At 38.7% G+C, this 19403-nt stretch overlaps 1 protein-coding gene across 1 annotated transcript in view; it reads left to right on the forward strand.

Annotated features, from left to right (window-relative positions):
• Positions 1 to 6578: 6578 nt before the first annotated feature.
• TFEC (transcription factor EC) overlaps positions 6579 to 19403 on the forward strand; it is an 86207-nt gene continuing 73382 nt past the window's right edge. Inside the window, exon 1 of the mRNA XM_059725953.1 lies at positions 6579 to 6671. The gene's annotated coding sequence lies outside the window, so the exon portion shown is untranslated. The remainder of the gene's footprint in view (positions 6672 to 19403) is intronic.

A 19403-nucleotide genomic window follows, 5' to 3' on the forward strand; every position in this document is an offset into this window, starting at 1 on the left:
CCAGAGGGCTGCCCATGGGGGGCTTGGGGGGCACTAGCTCAGGGGATCTCCTCCTCCCCAGCTCAAGGTCCTCCAGGTTGCAGTCTGCCCTGCTGCCTGGGAGCAGAGGGGATTCTCTGAACTGTTTCACCCTTTTCACATGTAGGAGTGGGCTGAGTATTAGCTGAACCGTGTGGGAGAGTCGGGGAGTCCCCTCTGCTCTGATGTGGCAGGGCAAATCGGGGCTCAGGGGATCCTGGGCCAGGGCAGAGGAAACCCCCGGGGGGGGGAGGGGGCTCTCCATTGTGTGCAGTCCTGTGCCTGCCAGGTCAGTGCTAGCCTGGGGGACTGCTTCCTACCTCCCACATAGGGGGGTAGGCTGAGCACAAGGATAGGGATGGGAGGGAATTGCCCTTTGCTCACACCTGGGCAGACTGGGGCTGGGGGCTCTGTTCCCCCTTTCCCCTCCTACCCCTCCGAGATGACAGGGACAAGCAGGATGCAGGCTAGGAAGCAGAGGCTTTGCTGCCTCAGTGGGGCTGGCTTGGCTTGGCTGGAACAGACAGTGTGGCTGAAGCTAGCCTGCCTGCCCTACGAGGTAGGGTTGGGGAGGCGCAAGGCATGCTGGGATGCAGGGGAATTGGACCTAGCTTAAGTCAGGAAGTGATCTGGCACAGAAGTTCAATAGACTGGTTTAACTTAAATTAGTTAAGTCTAATACTGCATCCATCCAGGTCTATTTTAAACTGGGTTTGGCCATTTTGCAACTGGTCTACATGCACTGAAATTCTGTTCTGTTACAGGTTTAAACTGGTTTCCAATCATTTATACTGGCTTATGTGTAATTTCTGTTCATAGCCATAGTGTTGCATGTGCTGCCTGACTTTTTAATGTTTCAGAGATGGATAACAAATAAAATAAACATTCCTAATATAAACTGGTGATGTTTTTGAGATTCTTGAGAAAGATTCAACTATATTTTGTGTTTGACAAAAGATTGTTCTTCAGGCCTGTTCAAAGTGCTAAAACCAGCCCTAGTTTGAATGGCGACTTGCTCTGAAGTACAACACATCTGTAACCTTTGTTAATAAGGACAAGATTTTAATTTTCTGTATCGTGTGGGTGCACAGGTGGAAGGAGAAGATGTAAGACAGGGATTTATTATCCCTAAGTGCCTAGGGTATTAAAGAGTCCTGTGTTCTGTATCTGGAGAATCCCAAGCTTTTGAAAAAATAAAGGGCTGGCTTCTCAGCTGGCATAAGCCACCTAGCTCATTTGACTTCAATACAGCCACGCTGATTTACGTCATCTGAGGTGTAAGTCTCATTTTAAAATTTTTCTGAGTTTTGCAAGGAAGGCCACACTTTGCATTTGTCTTTTTAAAACAAAAAAAAATGTAAATCATGTCCCCATCAATGCTCATCAAACATACTGTTGAGTTTGATAGTCCTATCATATTTAAGCTACATATATTGTTGCTTTAATGCATTTCCCTCACTACTTTGATAAAAGCCTTAAGATGCTGCCACTAGTCCTTTGATGTTTCCTTCTGATGTTACAGAATCTCTCTTCTTTTTTTTCTCTCTCTGCCAAAAATTCTGTTTTGCATAAACATGAGCAGGGAAGACATTTCTAGTTATGGGTAGAAACATAGCATTTTATCAATAAAAGGACAAAACCCAGGTAATATAGACTTTTATGTGTTTTTGTTAAGCTCTCATAGATCAAGAAAATGTCCCATGTGGCTGTTTACACTGTGTATATGGCAAGAATGTATCATTAATACCAAATTAAACATTAACATTGTCAATGTATTTTCTTACAGTGCTGCATCTACCCCCCAGTAATATGTACGAAAATTATGCCTAGGTGTCTGAAAAAACAGACCTTTATTGCTTATGAGTTAAGAGTTTGCTTCTTGATCTGGTCTTCCATAAACCTATATCTTCTCAAACTATAATTAAGGATTGATTTATTGTTAAAATTGTGGGTTAACTCAATAGTGGCATGGCATATATTAGCCCCCAAACAGTATTTTTATCTTGAGGGGGGAAAAAAACTTATTAGACTGTTTTTAATGTTTGTAAGTAAAAATATCAGGAAATAACTATTTTATTATTATTGATTACTGTTGGAGTGTCTGCAGATGAAAATCAAGCTCCCATTGTTCTAAACACTGCAAAACCATGGTTTGCTGCTCCAATGAATTTGCAATCTAAATACCTTTTTAAAAAGGTGGAAAAAAGGGAATTTTATTATTATTATTTCCATTTAACAGATGGGAACCTGAGGCACAGATGACTTCTATAGATGTGCAGCAAGACTGCTCTGATGTGCTGTAAATCCAGCACGTTGAAGCAGTCGATTTAATTGGGTTTGCTGGAGCACAGAAATTAACACACTCCAGCAGCTTCCAGTATCACGTGCATCAGTGTCCCCACACTGAAAAATGGTGGTGGCATGCTTTAAACTAAAACTTGTTTGATAAGCTTTAGTTCAAAGTGCCCTGCTGTCATTTTTCAGTGTGGGGACACTGATACACATGACACTTGGGCACTTTTAATTACAGCAGCTTGCTAATTAAAGCCCCCTCCCCCCTCACCTCCCAGAGCACATCTATAAATGCCCAGAAAGAGTTAGGGTGAAGTTACATGTTATACTTAGACCATGCTAAGGGCACTTAAAATACAAGCTTCTGCACATTAAAGCTTATTATGCCAAGTGCCCTCTGAACACCTCAGTTACACTACTTTGGGTGTGGGTTAATTCTGGGCCATACTACCTAGCACAGGGGCCGGCAATTATTTTGGGCAGACGGCTGCTTACTGAGTTTTGGCAAGTCATCAAGGGCCTCATGACAGGCAGCCCAGGGCAGATAAAAATTTTAGAAAATTAATATTTAGGGGCCCCATGGGCCAGATAGAATGGCCTGGCAGGCTGCATCTGTCCCCCAGGCTGCATTTTGCCCACACCTGACCTAGTTCATGTTAAGAGAGAAAATGAGCAGTTTGCAGTCCTCCAGCATCCCAAGATGCAATGCTCCCAGCCTCAGTCCATCCCTTTCCCAGAGCAGAGATAGAACCTGGTTGTCCTGGATCCTAGCCACACCCCTGCTTGCCACTTCTCTAGTAGTAAGTCAGAGCTATGCAAGCAAGACACGGTATTAACTCTTAACATACAACTGCTCGTAGAACATTCTAACTTCATCGTGGTTTAGCATGTCATAGATTTAGTATGGCCTAAGTGTAACATAACTTCACCTTGAGCGACTTACCCAAAGTTGCACAAGAAATATGTGACGGTCAGGGATTGAAGACACACACACCTCCTGAATCCCAGTCATGTTGAATTAAGCAGGACTTTACCAGTAAGTGTTGTAAAAAGGATTTTTTCTTAGGAATGGCATGACTTATATTACTGTAAGTAATTCTTACACTATTTCTGAAGACAATACAGAGCTGCAGCCTAGTTTAGTGACCAAAGAATGCAGATTTAAATCAAGAACGTGTGTTTTATAATTCATGCATTTGTGTATAATTGGGTTAGTCAAATTTATTATTAATTTATTTGAGAATAAGATTAAAACAAAATGCTATTATACAATATCATTTTAGGCTGAGATTTTGAAGTGCATCTAAAAGATTTGTTGTTCAACTCCCATATTGGTTATTGAGTAAACCATAAATGGTCATCTTCATATGCAGGTCTCTGCTTCGACCATTTGAATGCAGATCATGTTACCCTGGCTTCCTCTCCTGCTCATCCTCCAAGCAATTGAAAGTCCTGGACCCTAGATTCTAAAGACTTTTCCTCACTGTGTGAAGATTTTGACTTTCACTAGCCAGTGAAATTAGTGGGATGTTTTCAGTGGTAGACCTCTTACCCAAAGCGTAAGGGAGCAGCCACATTCTACGACCCTTACTGCCTTCATACACAGGGCTAAGGGGGTGTAGGAAAGAGTGCATTAGGTTAGTCTTATCTGGGTAACAGACCTAAAACATAAGTTAGTGATAGTAATAGCCACTCTTGATCTTTCTTATAACATGGGTCTCATGCCAACATCTAAATCCTAATATCAATGCACTGCTGTGTTCTACTCGAACAAGAAGAGGTACATCTCTGCACATTATGGATCTACTCTGTAGCTGCAGTATCCGTAGGGATTCTTTTGTCCTTCACCAACCAAAGTATGGTCAGTGTGCTTAGACCTGACAGCTCCTCTCTAAGCCCACCTCCAGGACTCTCTGGCATCCTGACATTCACTGGGCCCACTACAGAGCAGTTCTATACTACACAAGGGGTTTGGTTGGTGTTTTAGTATGCCACTTCTATACCTCTTGCATAATAAAACTGCAGGCAGGGTCCTCTGCTCACACTAGAGGGCACAGAAGAAGTTGCCTCTGAGATGACAGTCAAAGAGAGCTTCAAGTTCTTCATTTGTCTTTCCATTGAATACCTGAAACTGATCACCAGAAGATTACTAACCACAGCAAAAAGGCTGTTCCTAAGCCATGAGATGGTCAAAATCCTCACTGACTTTAGCATCATTCTTTTAATAGCTTTGTAAAACCTTTCTTATGCTAGTCATTTCATTCCAACTAAACCAGCTTAAATACTTGTGCTGGATGCAATATTTTCCACAAATAACACTTTGAGCTGAACATAGAAATTGCACAAGCAGTGAATTTCAATGTGCAATTAATAAACTCTCTCACTTGTTTGTGTGATTGATTATTTTGTATAAAAACAAATTTGGATTTGTCTCGTATTAAAACAACTCCCATACAAGACTGCCAGTTATTATCATTTTTTCCCTTTTGCCAAATCTGGTTATGGATTATTAACATGTCTTTCTACTTTTCTTGCTACTGGCACCTGACCTATCCCAGGCAATCCACACTCTTCACTCTCATGATAGAAGTTATCTATATTTCTTCTATCTTGCAGCATTGCCGCCTACATTGCAATATTTCTTTCTTTACAGCTTACGTAGTTCCCATAAGCTGATTTTTTGCTTATTATTTGGTTTTCATTGTGAAAGCAAACATACATTATCCCCGTTTCACTTTCCAGTTTCATCCCCTGTATTTTCTTGGTTAAATACCTTTTTTAAATATCCTGGCTAATAGTACAAAGATATCCAAAAAAATACCTTTACAAGTAAAGATGGAATTTGATGCTCATGGTTTTTGGTCCTCCAGAAGCTCTTCATTGAGCCTCTTTTCATCTCATCTTTTTAGGCTGGATTAACTAATGTCCGTGGTTCCGGATTCTAGTTATTTTTCTCCCTATTTTACTTCTGTTGGAATTGTTAAACGTGATTTTGGTCTTCTGTATATTCATCATGAGTCAACATTTCCTACTCCTTCATACTGAAATTTCTGATCATTGCTTCAAAGTTTTCCAGCAAATATGGTAATATCATCTGCAAATCAAAGGTGTCTCAGGTACTCACCATTGATATTGCTACACATTTCTTCTATTCAGGGTTTATGAAGACCTTCCTCAGGCAGAAGGTGAAGTGTTTTGGCGAGAGAGTTCAATGTGCTCTATTCACTCGCCTTGTCAAACATAACTGTCAACTCAACTGCACTAAAATGTTTTTGAAGACAAAAATCTACAGTAATGTGAACTGAACCTTTGGAAATGAAAATGAAACTTTAGTAGTTAACATGAAAGTCTTGCTTCAGGAATTGAAAATGTGGGTAAAATTTAGCTGGGCTGAAAACTGGAGCATTAATGTGATATACTGAATTTTTACACTGGAAATTCAGATTTGGGGGTGACAATGAAAATTTTGCAGTTCAAATTAGTAGCATGTCTATGGGAAGGGCAGTCTTGTGCTCTGTTTGGAGGATTTGTGCTTATTGTGCAAATACGACTAGGACAGAGGAATCTACAGTAGAAAAATAAGGAGGGAAAAATCAGCAGAACAAAGAATGGTACCTATTAAAATCTGGGGCCAGTTCTCCTTACAGTTATGCTTCATACATTCTGGCAAGTACCTACTCTCCCTAGTAATATGAGAGAGAGAGAGATTATATTATATAATATATAATAATAATAATAATAATAATAATATATATAATATGAAAGGAAAACAAATGTAATCAATTATGGAGGAGCAAATTACTTACAAACAGTGAGGTGTACAATGAACTGAGTTGAGGATGTTCCTAATGCCTGAGGGACTGCTAATCTTAATGCAGAGGAAGCTGATCCATTCTAGATAAGAATAATAATATATTGTACTAATAAGAATACTGAATCCTGTCCGGGTGTTTATCCTTGTTCTCTTTGCAAGGAAGTAGTGGTGACAGAGCAATAAAGTGATTAAAGGAAACCACTAACATGACCATACCATTATCCTGTAGGCTCACTGCAGCATTGATTCTTCAGTTAATAACACACTAAAGACACAGATAGGCTTTTTTTCCCCTTAAAAGTGCTGTTTCATTTCTTCTTTTTAACTGAAATTCCAGCTAGTATTCAGGAAATACCCTAATGCACCACTTCTCTTTTCTCTTCCGTCAACTAACTGGATTTGCACAAACCATACTATACATTATTCATGGTCAGATACTTTATGGTCTCTTCTCCCTAGTAAGCTGCTTGTGTTCTGGTAACTGGAATGTGTGAGTTGGTGCTGCTTTGTAGAGGTGATAAAACTGATAGAAATCCAGTCACTACTGGTAGGTAACTAAGCTGGCAAGTCAATATTTCTGCACTTTACCATAGTGATAAAAACCAACCTAATCAATTCTTGCTCTATATTGCATGTATAACTTAATCACAGTTTATCTGTTATTAAACTGGATGGAAAAGAATACGTATTGCATTTTTTCTGTACTGTGGCTTACTAATACTGCTGCTAACACATTCAGCAACTGTTTGTAAATTTTACCCTTTTTTACACTGAGTTCTTTGTTTGGTGTGACAAATTGTGACATTCCTTTATTATCACAACAGAAATAATGACTAAAAAGTAAAATAGAAGTCAGACCAAAGGCATAAGTATCCACAAACTTATTAACAGTGTGTTTCTTTTTTCATGATGATTTAATTTTAAATGTTTGTTTTACCTCATAACAGTTAAGTTATACTAGTCTAGGAAGAGCCTGTGCATGATTTCACAATGTAGTTTCTTTCTTTTCTTTTTTTTTTTTTAAAGCTGGATCTGTCTGCTTTTTTCTTTAATTATATTTAGAAAAAAGCTCTTTTAACTGGAAATTTATTTTCTATGCAATTCTACATTTATAACTTGTACATGGTTTTTTCCCATCAGGACTACTGTGTTTGTAAGACATAGTAAGTTGCCTTATACTGTTCTATATGCCTTAGAATTAATATGCCTAATAATAAGTTATGCATAATAATCCTTAATTCCTTATTGGCATAAAATTACTCTTAAAATTAAATGGGAGTTTCATCTGCTTAAAGGCAGTGGGGTTGGTATTTTTATTTCCTTTTTAGCTGATTGAAATATTCTTATTTAAGTGGATATAATGACTGAAAGCTGGTGAATTGTAAATTGACAATTAAGAAAACTACCTTTGAGACTGATCAGGAAATGTCCATATGCTAATAATAGCACCTACTCCTGCAGTTCCTTGTTGTTGTGGAGTTGTGCTTCCTCACACCATTGTCCTCTGTACAGAGTATATTCATGTAAGTAAAGGTACATCATGCCTAGCTCTGGACATAAATGATTTGACGTAAAATCACAAAACCAAATGATATTTTGAGGTCAGTTTGCCTTTTAAATCTGTTTTATGATGCTTGTGGAACTTAATAAACTAAAAAAGAGAGTTCTTTTTTCAAACGGTTTATTTGCATTGGAGACAGAACTGAAAGTTTGATGTGTTGCACATTAGAAAGATTCTAAAAGATATCTTTTTTTTCTTAGTTAATCGAATGGCCACTAAATTGGACATGTAGTCAATTAAGATTTGTCAAAATATATGTTGTATGTAAAGATAATTTGTTTAGTTTACTATGAAGAGTATCGATTTATACTATTCTAGTGGGATTTCTAGTAAAAGTGGAATATAGCAAAAATAAGTTTTGTGGTGTCTACAGTTCCAGCACCAAAATGTTTCTTTCTACACTCTGAGCTCCTGGTCACTTAAATGCACTTAAAGACAGGATATTCAGATTGGCATAAGTATGAATGCTACCTTTTTCAGATTCTGACCAGAAAAGTACAACTTCAGGACAGATGCACACACAATGAATGAACTCTTATGAAGCAGCAGTTTATGTAAGTTTAACTTGCAACTTCTGCTCCCACAGTGGGGACTTTTATTAGTGTTGAAGATTTTTATTTGACTGTAGGCATTAACAAGTAATAAGACAAACCGATTTTAGAAATGGTCAAATTAAGGGTTACTTAGCTCCTTCACTTGAATTCTACTTTTCATGTATCCACAGTCTAAATATGATGCTCTAGAATTGTAATGCCAAGAAAAAATCAACAGAATTTTGTGTCGCACGCAATGAAAAATGTTAATAACACACAAAGAAGAATCTAAGGACCCAATTTTATTTCTGTATTATGAAACAATGATACTTAATAGTAAATAAATGTGGTGAATGAGCTAATGAGAAGAATTGAGTGATCAAGAGAATAATTTTATTCCAGTAACATTTAGAACTTCAGTAAGGTATCAGAAATATGCTGGAGAGAATAGAGACCACATCTTTGTCATTTCATAGCCATAAAACACTGGGAATAGAAACTGTTTAACAACTGTTACATTTGCCTGTTGACTGCTAATAATTATTATACACTATTTTTTTTGTTGCTCCTTCATCCCAGTACCCATGCTTGTCCACTAGTATTTTGATGAAATATCACTTATCTATATTAGCTATTTCAGTTTGCTCTTGTACTGTGAAGACACACTTCATGGACCAGATCCTGAGCTGATGTAAACTGTTGTAGCTCTACTCATCTCATGGGTACACTGCCAATTAACACCAGATCAGGATTTGGCTGCAAGATACTTACTTTGCCCATATTCCTTTACAATACTTTCTATGGGTTAGTAAAAGAAAGTAGAATCCAAGAATACAACATGCTGAAGGCAGGCTAAAAACATTTTGTATTGTATTGTTTTGGATATTTATGTAAGGAAAGATCAATTCTGAGATGTATCACCAACAATCTTTGCTGCTGCTGTTAAGGATTCTTGGTCAAACGGCCAATTTCCTCGCTAAGGAACAGTCTACTCAGCACTATCATTTGACAGTGTTGAAAATTGGTGATGGTGGTGGTTGTTTTATATTTTGTTCTACTAACAACCATATACATAATGACAGTGAATGCCTCCCTTGTGGTAGGTGCAGTATAAACATGCAGGACAGCCTATACCTGCCCCAAAACAACTTCCATTTCAAAAGGACAAGTTCTCACATTCCCATGAGACCATCATATTTGCTCAGGAGTCTTCCATTACTTTTGAAGTATTTTTTGTTTATAGAAGCTAAAAATATTCATGATCATGTAGTATATGTCATTAAAAATGAAGCACGACATAGTCATGACCACCTATCATGTGATGGTATCAGAACTTTATTACACCTAATCTGTGTTTATAATGATACAGTATTAAGTAATAAATATGTAGGGATTCTGTAGTTTTAAAGGTAGTGCACAAAGTTATAATTTAGTTTCTTCTCTTTCTTTGTTCAGGAAGACAGTACACACAGAGGTCAATAATAAATAATACCACCATCTGGTGGTGAAATTGCAAACCAATACTTTAGCAAGCTAAACATTTGACTATGTTACATATACTTTTTCACAAACAGGTTCCAGAGTTTTGTGCAATTCCATATGAATTCTCTTATGTGAAAAATTTTGCATTACACCAATAGATGAGATTCTTCATCCAACTTCACTAAGGCTAATTCCATATTTATACCAGAGTAAATGAGATTAGATTCAAGCCTATTATGCTCTGCTTTTCTCCTGTAGTCTCTTCCTGGCAGACAGAAATACAGATAGTTTCTTGCAACTGAAGTTGTTCTTGCTGATAACTTCGAATGAGAAGGCAATCCTGGCTACTGATATTAAGAGAAAAGAAGGAAAGGATGTAAGAAACACAAACTTGAACACAGTAGATCCAGAGTAATATTTCTGCTACTGCTTTCTTGAACACCATGAGAAAATTCATCTCTGATCAACATCTTGGATTTGGCCTGCTGAAAGTGACGGAATAGAACAGCAGACAATATTATCTCCCTTGTGTCTCAAACAATAGACTCATTGCTCTTTGAGTTACCCCAAAGAAAGATATGACCAAAAGTAAGAACTGATGCTTCTTCTCACTGCTTACCCATGGTCCCTGGAGCTAACATTTTGGTTTGTTTTGGTTTTTTTTGGTTTTGTTTTTTGCAGTTCCCAAGGTTTAATAGATTTGGGTGAAAAAGCTTGAGTATCTGTCACATGGAAAAACAATGAAGAATTCAGTATTGAGTCTTTTTTTTTTAACGTTGGATAAGGGATTTTATTAGACTAAGGAAAACACTGTTCTGCAAAAGCAACTTTCTCTCTCTGCTCCATTGCATAGTGTTTTTTTTCTTTTACCTCTTTTTCCAGACCCCCTCACTGACTTCCTGATATTAATTTAAAGAACCAGTACATACATTCTCATAATTCTCTCTGAAGCTTCTCCCACAACCTAATTTCTGTTTCACTCATATCATAATGTCCAAATGTGTAAGTTTCCATAATGCAATTCTTTCATACATGATTTGATCAGGTATCAATTAGTTACTCATCCTGTTTTAACAATAAACAAATATGAATGCAAAAGCCACCCTTTCACATTTCCCATGTTGTCTACAAAGTTCTCTGAATTCTAGTTTTTACAACAGACAATTTTTGTCGCGTGATATTTTTTGTTATAATATTCTAGATCTCTGAATAAAACACTTCCCTTACTTCTTGTATTGTATTTTGCAGATTTGCAATTGCAGTGGCCGAATAAGGATATTTTTTAATACTGCTATTTTGTTTTTATTGTGGTAACCTAGCAAAATGCAGTAGTTATATGTCTCAGTTGTGTGAGCTTAAATAAAATCAGAATCATTTTTTTTTTCATGTTTAAAAGATATCTAATATGGGTAGTAAAATCCTAAGATGAAGAGTTTGCTACCTACACTTCAGTTAGTGGCACCTTGACACTATTGGGACAATTCATGGAAATGAATTATATTAAGTGAGTAAAGGTATCAAAATCTGGCTCTTCAGACACAGCTGTCTGTACAAAGGGTCTCTCTCCACTCAGCAGTTGCAAGAAACACAGTTGTCAGTCCCTTTAATAATATCAACAATACGGTGCCTTACAAGCCACTGTTCATTGTGATTAAGGACTTCTAAATTTGTTCCATAATTTGACTGTGGTACCTTGGTGTGCTTGCATCACCCTATTAGTTGTACCATTTGGTCTTGCTTCTTGTTTATTTTTGAGTTCCAATCTTTAATGTAAATCAGAGATACAGCTTTGTAAAAATGCCTCCAGTAGCCTCCATTTTTTAAAAACTTTACATTTGTGGGACCCATTCTATGATCACATGGCTTACTTTTGGCAGTGCTGAGAGCTGTGCTGGGAACCCAATCTAAGTAGCTCTGGGTGGGTGCAGAGGCAGGTAGGATGGGGGGGCTAGTGGGTGTATGGGAAGTTTGGCAGGATTAGGGTGGGGGTCTGGTGGGTTTGTGTGGGGGGAGATTGGTAGGTCCATGGGTAGGGTCAGAGACTACCCTAGCAGGGTGTGGGACCCAGGGCAAATCAGCCTGTGTGGGGCCAAGCCTGGGGTGGCAGCCCACCCCCACCCCTATCCCACGTGCCCTGGATATGAAGAAGCCAGTGGTGGTGGCTGGGCAGGGGAGAGAGGTGGTGAGCAGCTGGATGTGAAGCCAGCGGTGGGAGGGGTGGCAAGCAGCCAGTTGTGAAGCACTAGGCAGGCCCTGCAGGAGGGGTCGTGGCTGCTCCGCCCACGGTGGTCACCCCGATTCGACTCTCTCTCTCCCCCCCCGCCCCGGATGGCCCTGGGAAGTGTTGTCTATCAGGGGGCTAAAAGTAGCCTGGTCAAAGTGTGGTGGGGGTAGGAAGAGGGCATCCCTGGGTCTGGGGTAAGTAGCTGGGCTTTCCCAGCCCCAGGGCTGTACTCTGAACATATACAGACAATCAGTAGATCACATCAACCCGTTCCCAATCCTAGTTCACTTCCGCAGATGAACTAAGGTAGATCAGGCTGGATATTTTTTTTCACCTGATCTAACCTCCTCAAATAACTGTAGAGATTGACATTTAGATTGACCTAACTATAGTTAGGTCGATCTAAATGTAATTTCTGCACATACCGTTAGACTCAATGTTTTTACATTTGTAAGTCCTTTTGACTGAAGGATTTATTTTCAAACATCAAAAAGGACTGCACAGTAACAGAAACTTACATTTTAAAACATGACAAGCTGGCCTTAAAGCCTTAGGGCTTCTTTCCCTAAAGCCAGAATCAGATGGTTTTGGCAAAGGAGCCATAAGAGGCATGTATATCCTGACTACATGGGTTCAGTTAAGGAGCTTAAAGTCTCAACAGTATGTCAGTGCAATTGGGACTATACGATTTGATGATACCCCTGTTGTTTTATAGTCCTGATCTTTTTGTGTGAACAATGATGTTAACACCAAAAAATAGAGGAAGGAAAGGAATGAGCTCAACCAAGGCTGCATGAATGTTAACAAACATAATCGAGGGGAATGTTGTCATTTGTTGCCTGTACATCTTCAAAATAACTTGTAAGGAAATGGCCACCTCTAAAATGTTGCCTCTAAGAGTTATACTTACGTGTATTACCAGTATTTACAGGCTTTATGTCCATGATGTAGTAATAAGAGTTAATGCCTTTCCTGAGGGCTGGCATGACGGCATTGACAAGAAGTTGTCAGCCATCTTGTGTATAGGCAATTGCAATAAGGCCCTTTTGAGAGCAAGAAGTCTCCTTGCCTTCCTGAGCTATGAGATAGTACATATGAGAGAGCAGATGTTCTACGTATGCATTTGTTTTCATCTCTTAGAAATCTTCCTGATGTAACACTGTCATTTGAATCGTCTTTTGTCATTGAAGTGCCCCTTTTCTACTTCCTTTCAACTGCCAGTTTGCTAAACCACTTACTCCTTTAGATCCAGTTGTGTCTGCTTGAGCTTATTCCAGTTCTGTGTCAGCTAAATTGAATTTCACAAAACTGAAAATAGTTTCATTGTAAAAAAAATTCTGCAGTGATTATTGCATCCTACTCTGTCCTTATCCTGCAAGATGGTTGGAGTGCAGTGAGATCTGGTAGATGCGTTTTTAGCATCTGAGTTGCTCTGCTTGGGAAGTAAAGCCACTCCCACAGAAGTTTGCAGGACTGGCACCCTGTTCATCCTCTTTATTTTCAGGTTTTATTCATGCAGACCAAAAGACATTTCTGGGTGTATTTAGCTAGTTGGACAAACCCTGGAACTTATGTTATTTATAAAGCAGAATTTGCTTCAGAAGTTTAACCAGTCTGGAAAATCTTGTTAGTTTTCAATTAGATTTCTGAGAACTTTATCACTGAAAATGTACTACTTAAAAGGTTTCTCCCCCAAACTCTCTTTGAGTCCAGTAGGAAGAGGACAAGGTCAAAATGTGAACACCTATGAAATAGGTGTTTAGAAGAAAATACTGTAGCTTAAGAATCTGATTCAGGAAAGAACATTGTGTATTTCACTCAATCCCTATTCAAGAAAGCATTGGTTCCAATTAGACTTAATATATTTAACTGTATTTCTCCTATGATAAAAATAAACACCTGATTATCATAACCACAATCGTATAATTCAATCTAATATTGCAAACCCCTGGTTCAATCCTTATCAGTGGCTTTGTATTACACAATTATCTGTTTTTTAGTTAAAAAATTCTTCCCTGTATATTGTAATTATTTAAACATTAAATCTTAAGTTTTCTTTTGTGTTTGAGATCAACACAAACACCCTATACACTTCTCATAAGAACATACATAATAAAATGAATGTAAGGATTTATTATTTAGTATTAGTTGCTACTGAGCTACAGTAACAAATATATGCCTAAAATCATATGTTTTTGTATGAGCTAACAGCCATGATAGAGATATGCATTTCCCCCTACTCTCCCAATTTATAACTATCAGCTATTTTGGGATATTGAGATACCAAAATAGAGAAGGCCATAATGATAGCTGAAGACAAGGTCTTTGTAAAAGAACTAAAAATGTTGCTTCTTTAGACTTTTTGTCCTTGAAAGAACATCCACAACTTCTTGATGACTATGATGTCAAAAGGTTAAACTGGATGAAAAATAGTGCATTAGAGTCACATGAGATTTTTTTTTTAACTTTAAAGCTACTATATGGCATCAACTAAACATAGTTGTGAATCGCCAGACTGGATGTCTTTTCCTTTGTAATCTCTCTTCATGCATATTAACAAAGAAGGTCTCCATCTAACTAGATCAAAGTTTTCAATCAATGCAATTTAACATAAAAAAAATTACACTGTTTAACTTATATAATTAATTGACATAGTTACATATACATCTAGACACCAAACATTAAAATGAACAGCAATGTTATTTGGTGATGATTTTTTGATGCAATAAAAATACTCTGTTGTTAACTTTAATTGAAATTTAATTCCAGCACGAAACAACTTGACAAACGCATGCTGTTTCTAATAAAACTTAACAAGCTTAATAAAATGATCAGGACAAATAAGCAATTTTTGTTCAGTGCTGGTAGAAGTTAGGAAAGGCTATTTCATCACAAGATATACTAATTTTTTTAAAGGAAGTTGAAGAACTAACTGAACAAATGTTATAATAGTCCATATTTCTGCTGTGTTTGTTATTTTAAAATGGAATTGCAGTATCTTTGGGTACTTAGAAAACATTTCAGTAACAAAGAAGTTCTAATTAGGAACTTACTTTCTCATACTACAATTGAAAAACCACACGAAACCTTATATTTACAACTCTGAAGTGTTATATTCACAACTAATGTGATCACATCTGTGTGAAGAATTTTGTATATATAAATACTGGCAGAAATTAGTTTCTGTCACAAGTGGACAACCTTAATGAAGTCTGGGTGTCTACTACCCAGAAGTTTAATTTCATCCTGGGCGCGTCTATATGAGACACTGAACATGCAGTAGCATCACGTGATAGGAGTGTGATGAGATGCTATTGTGTAATCAGCATCAGTTAAAAGCTGTTCTGCACAGTTGGTTGCCATCATCATGTTGATGCAGCCCCTGTGATTTTGTATTGGAGCGTTCTAGTCCTAATATTAATTTGCTGAAAATTCAAAATTAGTTTTCCTCAAAGGAAAGGTTGTAAAATCATTTTGTCTGATTTCCTGTGTATCACACACCGTTATGTTTCACCCAGCTATCCCTGTGTGAAGCACAATGGTATGTGCTTGACAAAAGCATAATTTGAATTTGGCTAAAGCTGTGCACTCTTGATTTGAATATGACAACCAGAAATGGGCCTTTTTCCCTGGTAATTTGTTTCAGTGTTGTTTACTGTTTAATGTTGATTTGTCTGGTTTCAACTTCTGAGTAGTGGTTCTTCCTATGTCTCTTTTCTGATGAATTAAAGAGTGCTTTCATACCTAGTATTTTCCCCAGGGAGATGCTTATGCATTATAATCATCATGTCTCAATCTTTTTCTTGCTAAGTTAAACATAATTGAGATAATTACGTTTCTCACTATAAGGCATTTTCTCTAGTCCCAAAATTATTTTTGCCTCTTTTTTTCACTCCAATTTTGCATCAGCCTTCTTAAAGTATGGACATCAGAAGTGTGGGAGTTTTATACACGTGCTTCGGGAAGCTCCCAGACTGTCATGAGAATCAGCATCCCTGCACTGAAAATATGGCCACAGGAATGCTTTAACTAAAGCTCATTCAATAAGCTTTAGTTAAAGTGTCCCCATGGCTATTTTTCAGTGTGGGGATGCTGATTATATGTGGTGTGGGAGTCTGCTGGAGCATAGTAATTGCCTCTCCAGCAGACTTGATTAATTGAGTCTGCTCTGACGTGCTGTAATTGCATGTGTATAAGTGCCTAGTGTGCTGTATTTTTCTCAGCTGTGCTGTATTCAGAAGTAAAATTAACATACCCTACTCAACTCATTATGTCCTTGTTTATGAATTCAAAGATCATAGCCCTTTTTGCTGCATCATACTAGATGCTTATGCTTAATGGCTTGTCAATACTGAGTTTAACACTAAATAGCGTAGGACTCCGTTTGATTTCTCATTGAAAATTGTTTTTTAGATCTGTTAGGTATTAGTTCATAATGTAATTAATGTGTGCTTTACTGGTCTAGTGACATTTTTAAGTAAAATGTTACATAAGGCTAAGTTAGATAGGGGCATGCAGGCAGAGCACTTTAGGCAAGTTCAAGCCTTCCTCTAGATTCATGTTAATGATGACTCTCCACTTGATCCAGCTGTAAATGGTGCCCAGTCATTCATGCTGGAGTGTCAGAGGCAGCTGGATGTGATGTTAACTGCATCATTCCTTTGTGTGACGTTAGCTACAGAAACCGGTGTGAATTGACCACACCCAATGACCTTTAGGGGTAAACCATTGGGTTAACTTAAATATCTAGGTATCTTATAGCTACATAGTTAACTTTATCAACAGATAACATGATCTTGACAGGGTCATGAAATGGGCGGATGAGAACCTGATGGTGTTCAACACCAAAAAATGCAAGGTTCTCCACCTTGGGAGGAAAAACCTGCAGCATGCTTTTAGGCTTGGTAGTGCTCTGCTGGTTAGCAGTACAAATGAAAGGGACTTGGGGGTCATGATTGACCACAAGATGAACATGAGCCTTCAGTGTGATGCTACAGCTAGTAAAGCAAGCAAAACGCTGGCTTGCATCCATAGATGCTTCTCAAGCAAATCCCAGGACGTCATTCTCCAGTTGTACTCTGCCTTGGTGAGGCTGCAGCTGGAGTACTGCATCCAGTTTTGGGCTCCACAATTCAAAAAGGATGTGGAGAAGCTTGAGAGGATGCAGAGGGTGCAGAGGAGAGCCACGTGCATGATCAGAGGTCAGGAAAACAGGCCTTACGATGAGAAGCTGAGAGCCATGGGACTCTTCAGCCTGGAAAAGCGCAGGCTCAGGGGTGATCTGGTGGCCACCTATAAATTTATCATGGGTGCTTATCAGGATCTGGGGGAATGTCTGTTCACCAGAGCACCCAAAGGGATGACAAGATTGAACGGTCACAAACTCCACTGTGACCGATTCAGGTTGGACATAAGAAAGAACTTCTTCACTGTCCGAGCCCCCAAGGTTTGGAATAGACTGCTGCCAGAGGCAGTTCAAGAACCTACTTTGAACGCCTTCAAGATGCATTTGGATGCTTATCTTGCTGGGATCCTATGATTCCTGCTGACTTCCTGCCCCTGGGGCAGGGGGCTGGACTTGATGATACTCTGGGATCTCTTCCAGCCTAAATGTCTATGAAACATATGAACCAAAATTGTAGTCTTATTAAAGAGTATAATTTGATTTGTTTGACAAGACCTATTTTCCATAACACTGTGTAGACTGGCATTTATTTATATTCTTAACCTTTCATTATTTATTAATTGAATTTAACTTTTCCATCATTTTTGCCCAAGATTGATGTCCGTTCAACCAGCTAATAAGTATGCTCTTCATCCTGCTTGCCCTTTCCTGAATACTGGCACATAAACATTGTTATTTATTGGGGTATTTGAAATTATTGCTCATGACTTGACCACATCTAGCAAATACGTGCTTTCTCTTATGCCTGTAAACATAGAAATGGTTTTTCGACTGAAAAATACCATCAGCAAACAGAAATAAACCTGTGGATTAAAAAAAAAAAAAAAGAAGTCCTAATTGTGACATTGTGCAAGACATTAAAAATGAAAGTAAAATTAGGCTGAATTTAAAGTTCCTCTGGGGAAAAATATTGCACAACTTTACCACAGATTTACAACAGCATCAAGATCTCTGCTCAAATTAGAAAGAAAAAATGAAGAGTTTTGGTTATTTATGCACAACTCCTGAAGACAGTTAAGTTTGTACTCATAACTGACTAGTACTCATAACGGTTACTGGGATAAAAATTAGAAATAAATAGGATTAGGAGCATTTTGACTCTGTTCAGACTTGAATTTAGACACCTTTTCCAATGTGTAGAGTATCTGGATGCTGTATTTCATTTGGCTTGAATCCTACAGTTTCGATTTGGATTTACATTGGGATTTGATGCCTCCAGGATTCAGGACTCATGAATTGAGGCCTGGGGGTTGGGGTAGTAGGTAAGCTGGAGGGTAGGGCTAGGATTCAGTGACCTAGACAAATTGGAGGATTGGGCCAAAAGAAATCTCATGAAGTTCAACAAGGACAAGTGCAAATTCCTGCACCTAGGACAGAAGAATCCCATGCACCAGTACATGCTGGGGGCTGACTGGCTGGGCAGCAGCTCTGCAGAAAAGGACCTGTGGACAATAAGATGGATATGAGCCACCAGTGTGTCCTTGTTGCCAAAAAGGCTAACGGCATTCTGGTCTGCATTGGTAGGTGTGTTGCCAGTAGGTCAAGGGAAGTAATTCACCACTGATATATATTCAGGACTACGAAATCTAAAAGAATGTGAAAAGGGATGGGGTATATAAATGTTCCCTAATAGAATTTATGCTTTATTCCTCAGCTCCATGCCACTCACTTGGGCAACGTGGCCAGAAGTGGTGCCAGAACATGGAGCACCACTGTTCTAAACAGTTCTTAAGTGAGCCTCAATCTCTCCTCTCCATTTTGTATAAATAATTAAATATTCCTTGGACCAGATTGGGGAGACGGTCTCAAGTGGTCAGGGTACTTTTCTGGCATGTAGGAGAGTCACCTTGCATGTCCTTACTCCCATGAAGTCAGACATGGAAAATCTGGAGATATTGAGGCAGAATGATGCTAGAATACTCAGTAGGCCTGTGCGAATAGGGAAGTATTTGATTCGGATTCAGTCAATTTGCAGGATAGTGATTCGATTCAGGGATACGGGTCACTTTCCTGAATTGATTTAGCTGAATCAGCTTCAGAAGGTTCAGCACTGATTCGGAGACATTCAGTGATTTGGATTGGCTGGGGAGAGGCAGGAGCGGCATCTACCCCACGGTATAGGTGCAGTGTGGCTTAGCAGGGTACTGCATGCTGTCTGGGAGCTGGGACTGCTGTGGCTGAGAGGTGCCAGGCTCTGGTTGACATGTGGAGCTGCCTCAGCTCCCAGACAGTGCACAGTGCCCTGCTGAGCTGCTCTGCACCTGCACCATGGGGCAGATGCCATGTGAGTGCCA

The sequence above is a fragment of the Alligator mississippiensis genome, chromosome 4 (genome assembly GCF_030867095.1).
Source record: "Alligator mississippiensis isolate rAllMis1 chromosome 4, rAllMis1, whole genome shotgun sequence".
In the NCBI taxonomy this organism is placed as follows: domain Eukaryota; kingdom Metazoa; phylum Chordata; order Crocodylia; family Alligatoridae; genus Alligator; species Alligator mississippiensis.